Here is an 8,739-nt window from a genome sequence, read left to right on the forward strand (position 1 = left end):
ATTTTAAAAACTGAATAGTAATACAATAGAACTTTTGTACATTTTTGGTTTCCTATTACAAAAATAATATTTATTTTAGTAAACTTGGTTCAATTCAATAAACAATAGTAAGAATTAAAAGTCAACCACAATCTCTCTGAATCAGTTAGGAATTGTCTGCTGCAAGTAATAGAAAATCTAGCTAACAGTGAACAATGGATACACATATGGGAATTTATTTGCATCACAAGAAGCACTTTATGGGGTTCATCTGCTTAACAACCTCATTGGAGGGGGAGACGAGCCATGAGAGACTATGGACTCCAAGAAACAAACTGAGGGTTTTAGAGGGGAGGGGATGGGGGAATGGGTTAGCCCGGTGATGGGTATTAAGGAGGGCATGTATTGCATGGAGCACTGGGTGTTATACGAAAACAGTGAATCATGGAACACTACATCAAAAACTAATGATGTACTGTATGGTGACTAACATAACATAAAAAAAAAAAAAAAGACATAAACCTGAAAAAAAAACAAAAAACCCCAAGCTTGTTATACCCTTTGGCTACATTTTAGCATATTTGTTTTTTATCTTCACACGTGCTACCTCATGGTTTCAAGATGGCTGCTGTAGGTCCAGTGATCACATCCTCACAACCTGCATTCCAAACTGGAAAAGATGGAAAGAGGCAGTGCCAGCAAAGCACTTTATCTTTCATATGGAAGCGAAACTTTCCATCTTTAGCTCCTCAGCAGATCTCACTGCCAGTACGAAGTTATCTGACCATTCCTGGCCACAGGGGATTCTGAGGAAGTAAGATAGCTTTCTTCCTTCTACAGCAAGGGGTAGAAAGGGAGAAGGGAGTTCAGAATAACTTCAATTTAGCCCGAAAGAGTCTACCAAACCAGCGATCAAATTTGTCTTTTCTAATACTCATTTTCTTATATTCATTTCCACTCTTTTTTGTACACAAATATGCTTTAAATATTTATAAAAATGATGGGATGCCTGGGTGGCTCAGTGGGTTGTGTCTGCCTTCGGCTCAGGTCATGATCCCAGGGTCCTTGGATTGAGCCCTTCATCGGGCTCCCTGCTTATTGAGAACCTGCTTCTCTCTCCCTCTGCTGCTCCCCCGCTTGTGCTCTCTCTCTCTCTGTCAAATAAATAAATAAATAAAAATCTAAAAAATAAAAAAATAAATATTTATAAAAATGAGATCATCCTTTACATACTACTTACTAGCCTCTCACCTAAAATATTATGCCAGTAAACACAAACGACAAAATGATTTTAATGCCTACATATAATTTAACCATACCGCTCTACCAAACATTTATTTATTTATTTATTTATTTATTTATTTTTAAAGATTTTTTTTTATTTATTTATTTGAGACAGAGCGAATGAGAGAGAGAGAGCACATGAGAGGGGGGAGGATCAGAGGGAGAAGCAGGCTCCCTGCCGAGCAGGGAGCCCGATGCGGGACTCGATCCAGGGACTCCAGGATCATGACCTGAGCCGAAGGCAGTCGCTTAACCAACTGAGCCACCCAGGCGCCCCTCTACCAAACATTTAAATTGCATCTTTATTTTATGTTATAAATAAGAGTGTAATGAAGATGCTTATATATACAACTTGCTTAGAATATGTTCCTAGAAGTGGTTTGCTGGGCGAAGCATGCATACGATAAAAATTGTGTGAATATCGCCTAACAACATTATTCTCAAAGGACGAGAGGGACTCAGAAATTCACACCGAGGTGTATGGCTCATATTGGTGTTGATCCATAGAGGACAACCAATTTATGGATTGCTAATCAGTATTAAAAAACAACAACAACAACAGAATAGAATAGAACAAGAAAGCATTAGCCTGCATTGTTCATAGTTTGGTGAAACTTTTGTGTCTGCTGTGTGTGTGTTTCTGTACGTGTCATGAAGCAGTATGAGTATTTTGCCACAATTTACAGACAAAACGTTTTTAAAATGTTCGTGCAGATGAGCTCTTCAGGCATGCCTTCTGGTTTCCAGCACTCATTTTTTTATTTCCTTTTCTTGTTAACTGCCTTGATAAGAAGTTTTATAACAGTAATAAACTGCAGCAGTGATGGCAACATTCCTGATTTGCTTCCGACCTAAATGAAAATGCATCCCATGAAGTTTTGAAAAGTATAATTTTCACTGTAGTTAATATCTAGCGCGTCAGTGAAAGTTTCATTTCCTCTTTACATCAAGTTACATAAGGGTTTTCTTTTTCATTTATAAGGATTAGGATTTATTTTTAGTTAACTGTTATGATTAATTCCTAATTTTATTACCTGTGATCAGACTATGTGCATGGTGGCCTATAAAATTTCTGCTTTTTGGAAGTTATTGAGATTTTCTTTGTGGACCAGAATACGATCAGCTTTTCTGTTCGGTTTGATAATATTGAATATTCAATAATAATAAAATAAAATTTTCAATATCTATTGAATCCAGCTTATTGATACTAATATTCAAATTCTCTATCTCTTTAAATAAAACAAGATGAAATAAGAGAAGGAGACAAACCATAAGAGACTCTTAATCATAGGAAACAAACTGAGGGTTGCTGGAGGGGAGGCGGGTGGGGGGATGGGGTAATTGGGTGATGGGTATTAAGGAGGGCACGTGATGTAATGAGCACTGGCTATTATATAAGACTGATGAGTCACTGACCTCTACCTCTGAAACTAATAATACATTATATGTTAATTAATTGAATTTAAATTAAAAAATTCAAATCCTTCATATCTTTATATAGCTGTATCTTATATATCATTTATTCTTTATTTTTTGAGTTGTCATTAAAATCTTCCACCAAGATTGCAATTTTGCACTTTATTTTCCCAAGACTACTGTGTGTGTGTTGTGTATATTAATGATATATAAGTAATCATACCTATTCTTTTTTATTTTTATTTATTTTTTATTGAGATAAAATTATATTAAAATTGTATTCATTTCAGGTATACAACAGAATGCTTTGACATATATATGGTGAAATGATTATCACAATAAGTCTAGTTAACATCCACCACCACACATAGTTACAAATTATTCTTTCTTATGATGAGAACTTTTAAGATCTCCCCTCTTGGGGTGCCTGGGTGGCTCAGTCGTTAAGTGTCTGCCTTCAGCTCAGGTCATGATCCTGGAGTCCTGGGATCGAGCCTCGCATGGGGCTCCCTGTTCGGCGGGAAGCCTGCTTCTCCCTCTCTCACTCCCCCTGCTTGTGTTCCCTCTCTCACTGTGTCTCTCTCTATCAAATAAATAAAATCTTAAAAAAAAAAAAAAAAGATCTCCCCTCTTAACAAGTATACACATTCTTAACTGTTAATGTGGATTTGTAGTTATTTCAGGTTTTTGACACTAACTTTGGGGTGTTTTTTTGGTTCAGGGGGTGGGTTTCATCCACTCTTTTATATCTAACCTTTCTGTGTCGTTTTATATCAAGTGTAAATTTTTAAAGTATTTGATAGTTGGATTTTGTTTGTTTCATCTTCACATTCTTTCAGAGTTTAATCCATTCACATTTATTTTGAAACTAATACAGTTGGTTTTGTCTTGTATTATGTTTTCAGTATTAGTGCTTCCTGGATATTTCCTTTTTTAATCTTTTTCACTTTTCATCTATTTTGATATTAGTTTAATTTCATATGCTTCTTTTTTAGTGATTTGGAAGTTATGCATATATAACTCCCAATCTTTATATTCTAATCTTTAAGTCAATGTCTAGAGTGAAACATATATTGACCATCTCTTTCCTCCAACAACAATGAAAATGCTTTTCCTTCCTTCCCTGGCACTCTCCTCCAATTTTTGTTGAAATAATTTGGAACTTTAGATCCAGATTATTACATTAAATTTTTCAATAAAATATTTTCTCATTTTTCAAATTTTTAATAGAATATTTTCACATAGCTACATTAATATTTATTACTGAATTTAATTATGTTTTGCCATTTCATTGTTTGTTGCTATTTATTTTAAAACCCTAACTTCTTCATTCTTGGATTCTTTTATTTTGACTTATTTTTCAGTAAGCTTGAGTAAATCTTTATAGTACGGAGAGCATAATTTCTGCCCTTGTATGTCTGAAATTGCCAGATACCATTTTAAAATAATACCTAAGGCTTTGGAGTCAGATAAAACTAGATTCGAATGTCAGCTTTTTCTTGTTCTTGCCCTGTGATAATGGGGAAATCTCTTTACTTTTTTGACGTAGGTTCCTTGTGTGTAAAATGGAGGGACTATCAGCTTACAGGATGCGTACGTTTTATACCAAGTAAAGGGTATTAACACTGGTCCATAGTAGTCAGTCAATAATAGATTGTTATTATTATTATTAATCTTTGTTCAATACCATCTTTATTGAACATTATCCACATCTTAATACAATGTTATGCATATTAAAGGTCCTCCATTAAGTAGTATTACCATTTAATATTTGAGATATAATTTACATACAATAAAATGGATAGATCATAATAGTAGCGTTTGGTGCATTTTTTAAAATTGCACGCATCTCTGTAACTACCACCCAAATCAAGATAAAACATTTTCCCACAGTCATTCTTCCTTTCAGTCAGCCACTCCCTGTCCCCAGAAGCAAACGTTTTCTGATTTGTATTATTATAGATTCATTTTGTCTATTCTCAGGCTTAATATAAATGGAATCACACCATATATATTCTTCTGTGTCTGCCTTCCTTTACTCATTGTAAGATTTTTGAGTTACACTCCAGGTGGCATGTATCAGTAGTTTACTGTTTTTCACTGTTGAGTATTATTTCATTGCATAGATATATCAAAAATTGTTTTTCCATTCTCATATTTATGTGTATTTGGGTTATTTCCAATTTGGAGCTATTATAACTAAGGCTACTATGAACATTTTTGCACAAGTCTTTTTGAGGACATATGTTTTCATTCCTCTTGTGTAAATACCTAGGGGGCAAAATTGTTGGGTCTTTGGATAATGTATATGTAACTTTATAGGAAACTGATGAACAATTTTATAAAGTGACCACATAATTTTATTATCCCACCAGAAAATTATAAATGTTTTAGTTTCTCATCCTCACTATCATTTAATATTTCATAAAAATCTATTTTGATGTATAACCGTATCAACTGCTTATATTTATTGTTGCATGATGTAACTTTTTTCCATCCCTTTCTTTTTAACCAGTGTATTTATCTTTTAAATTTTTTCTCTTATAGATAGTATATATTTGGGTCTTAATTTTTTATCCAGTCTATCTCTGCCTTTTAAATAAAGTATTTAGTTCATTTACATTTGATAGTATTTGGTAATTATTGGTATGGTTGGGTATAAGCCTACCATGTTTGTATTATTTTGTTATGTCTTAACTGTTTTTATTCATCTGTTGCTCATTTCCTATATTCTTTTCCATTAATTGAATGCTTTTAGAATTTTGTTATATTTTCTCTATTGATTTCAGATTTTATTGTTTTTTTTTTCCCTAATGGTTACTCTAGACATACCAACATGCATCCTTAACTTATTCATGTTCTACCCTGAGTTAATATTTTATATTTCACAATGAAGTTAGAGTTTTTAAATTTTATAATGCCATTTGTCCATTTATACATTCCTTATATTCTTATTGTCATCTATTTACTTATATATAATATTGTAAACCCCATTGTATATTGCTTTTAATTTTGCTTTAAACAGTCAGTGATCTCTTAAAGAAATTTCTTTTATGTTTACCCTTTCTGGCCAACATTTGTGTCATCTGTGGATCTGGTTCTGTTGAATATTTTTCTCTTAATTATGAGGCACATTTTATTGCTTCTTAGTACATCTCATGATTTTTTATTATATGCCAAACATTATCTGAAAAAGAACAGTAGAGAGTGTAGCAAATGATATTTACCCTGAGAAAAATTCATGCCTCCTCCTATGTCAGGCCTTTAGAGTGGAGGCTAAGTCAATCTACTCTGTAGTTGAGCTGGATCTGGGGTTTTTTGAAGCTTTAGTTAGATTTACTTTGCCACTAGTTTCAAATGTCATGAGGGAAGATAAGGATTATCCCTTTATCAGGTCTTGGAATTTGTCCAGTGGAGAACTCTCTGTTCTTCACATGGAAATTTTATGTTGCCTACTTTTTGAATCACTGAGTTCTTTTTCTCTCCAGCATTGTCCTCAACTTTCTGCAGCTGGGAAGACCTCTCTCCCCTTTGATGTTCTGTCCCTAGCCTTTGATGAGCTGTTGCCTTGCGCTCAGTGGAGGGTTTGTGTACTTGGGGGAAATTTCTCTGAGTTCTCCTGTCCTACCCTTAGCTTTTAGAAAATGCTGCTATGGTTCTGGAATGAGTTAAAATTCATTGTAATTTTTAAGAATAAAAAATAAAAATAAAAAAAATGGATCTACTTTGCCACATGTTATCTCTATCTTTACTATAGAATTCTACATGTAACTAATCGATAAAAAGTTGTTTGTATCCTCCTTTAACTTGAGGAAAGGGTAAGTTTCTCAGGTGATCTATGTTGCTATGCCAGTGTTAAATTCAGATTCATTTTAATCCAATAAGAGGATTAAGAGAATATATGACTGATAATATTAACAAACATAATTCTTATTTAGTATAAAAAATACTGATTGATATTAATGTGCAAACATAAAAAAGTGTGCAGTTTCTTTTATCTGCTAAAACCATGATCAAAATTCCATTACTTGCAAACTCATAATACCCATGTATCAGATATGCCAGAAGAAGATACCTGAGCACACTGTATAAGGCTGCTAAAGTTTTAAAGGATAGGTGGTGTCTTATTTGCTTCTGAATGCTGACACTGAGCACAGAGTAGATACAAAGAATGGCCTTCATACATTGTTGAATAAACAGCTTTGCAAGAACAATAAACATTCACAAAAAACCTTCAACAGATGAAACACAGATATGTAAAGTGCTATAACCAGTCAAGATCCCACTGGCATTTCTTACCATAATGAATTTTCTTCAAGAACTCATGGGCAGGATTTACTCTTGGGTCATCTAGCCTAATCATCTTACTCAACAAACAGGCCTTGGAAGGGGAGCTGCCTGCCTTCTAGGCCTATCTTAATTGTCCTGGATAGCCCTTGCTCTCCCAAGATACCAGGCAGAGAGAGATGAACTCTTCCATGGAGCACTCAGCTTTGCTATGGTATGCTGGAGTAAGGAATTCTTGGAGGCTGCCCCACCTTCTTATAAATGAGCTGTAACGGACTAGCAGATATACCCAGGAGTGGGGTTAATGTGTTTCCTGACAGAGACGTTCCTTTCCTGCTTACTCCCAACTTGTTCCACTTTACTTACCTCTACCTTGAGAAATCATTTTTCCTGGGCTATAAGAATGCTCACCATCTTGTCTCCTGGCACTCCTTGTCCAGAGCTTTATTTTGTGTATAGTTCCCCACACTAACCTTGTTGTTTCTCATCTCTGAACTTTTGCTTCTGCTTCTCTCTTTGCTTGGGATGTCCCTTCCTTCCCCACCCCCATGCCCTGACACATTGGCCAAATGCAGTCTATAAGACTGAGCCCAACCTGGGGATTCAAGGAAGGCTTCCAGGAAGAAATAATCCCTCAAGTAGATGTCCCTCATCTGAGATCCCACACCAGTAAGTGTGCACCTCATTTTAGACTTCACATGTTACCATATTTCCCCAAATTTCTCCTCCCACTAGACTAGATTCTGGGATGCTCCAGGATGAAGACCCTGACTGACACATTTTTGTTTCCACTATGTCTGAACACAGTGACTAGTTCATAGTAGGTGCCCAATAATAGTCAACGAACTTAAACTGAGGCTTGCTCATACCTCTCCTGCCCTATATTTTGGTAATAAGTTTGGGTGTCTCTTCCTCAGAGCAATTACTTCTACTTGTCCAGGGGCCTGGGGCAGTGAAGCTGAGGCCATAGCAGCTCCTAACATCTCAATGCCCTTAATTCTTTTACTTCATTTTGGGGCGCCTGGGAAGCTCAGTTGGTTGGGCCTCTGACTCTTGATTGCGGCTCAGGTCATGATCTCAGGCTCATGGGACCAAGCCCCACGTCTGGTTCTGCAGTCAACACGGAGGAGTCTGATTGTCCCTCACCCTCTGCTCTTCCCTGCCCCACCCACTCCCCCACCACTCTCGTGCTCTTTCTGTCTAAAATAAATAAATAAAATCCTTTAAAAAAAATCTTTTACTTCATTTTGGGAGAGGCAAAGTCATATCTCAGAATCCCTGCTTTAATTCAGTGATTTTTAGGCTTGCTAATTTAGTGTGGCATTTCTTAGTCCAGTTAGACTACTGAAATTTTTATTTTATTATTCCAGGACTAATCAGATACTACCTAATACTTGATTTTAGAATAGACAAAAACACACTAGAAGACTCAGCAGTTATGAAAAATCTATGGGAAAAAGTTTTAATTGAGACCTTTCTGTGTATGAATTAATTTTGTTTCAAATTAGAAAAGACAAACATTAACCAATTTTTGTTAGTCCCTATCATGGGACGCCAGTGTTGTATAGGAACAATATTTGAGAACCTCTGCTCCAGTTAAGTAAAATTACAGTTAAATATACCACCTATCAGCAGTAAGTTCTTTTATTTCATGAAAATGAACAAAGATTTTTATTTTGAGTAATGGTGTTTGCTTCCTGAAATAAGCTCAAAAACCTACCTTTATTATATATATATATATATATATATATATATATATATATATATATATAT

General features: G+C 35.1%; 1 protein-coding gene across 1 annotated transcript in view; it reads left to right on the forward strand.

The window, feature by feature from the left end:
• Nucleotides 1-8,739, forward strand: part of ENPP6 (ectonucleotide pyrophosphatase/phosphodiesterase 6) — a 111,107-nt gene that overhangs the window by 72,896 nt on the left and 29,472 nt on the right. The window lies entirely within an intron of this gene.

Source organism: Mirounga leonina, unplaced genomic scaffold (assembly GCF_011800145.1).
Source record: "Mirounga leonina isolate KUSES-001 unplaced genomic scaffold, KU_Mleo_1.0 Mir_128, whole genome shotgun sequence".
Classification (NCBI taxonomy): Eukaryota; Metazoa; Chordata; class Mammalia; order Carnivora; family Phocidae; genus Mirounga; species Mirounga leonina.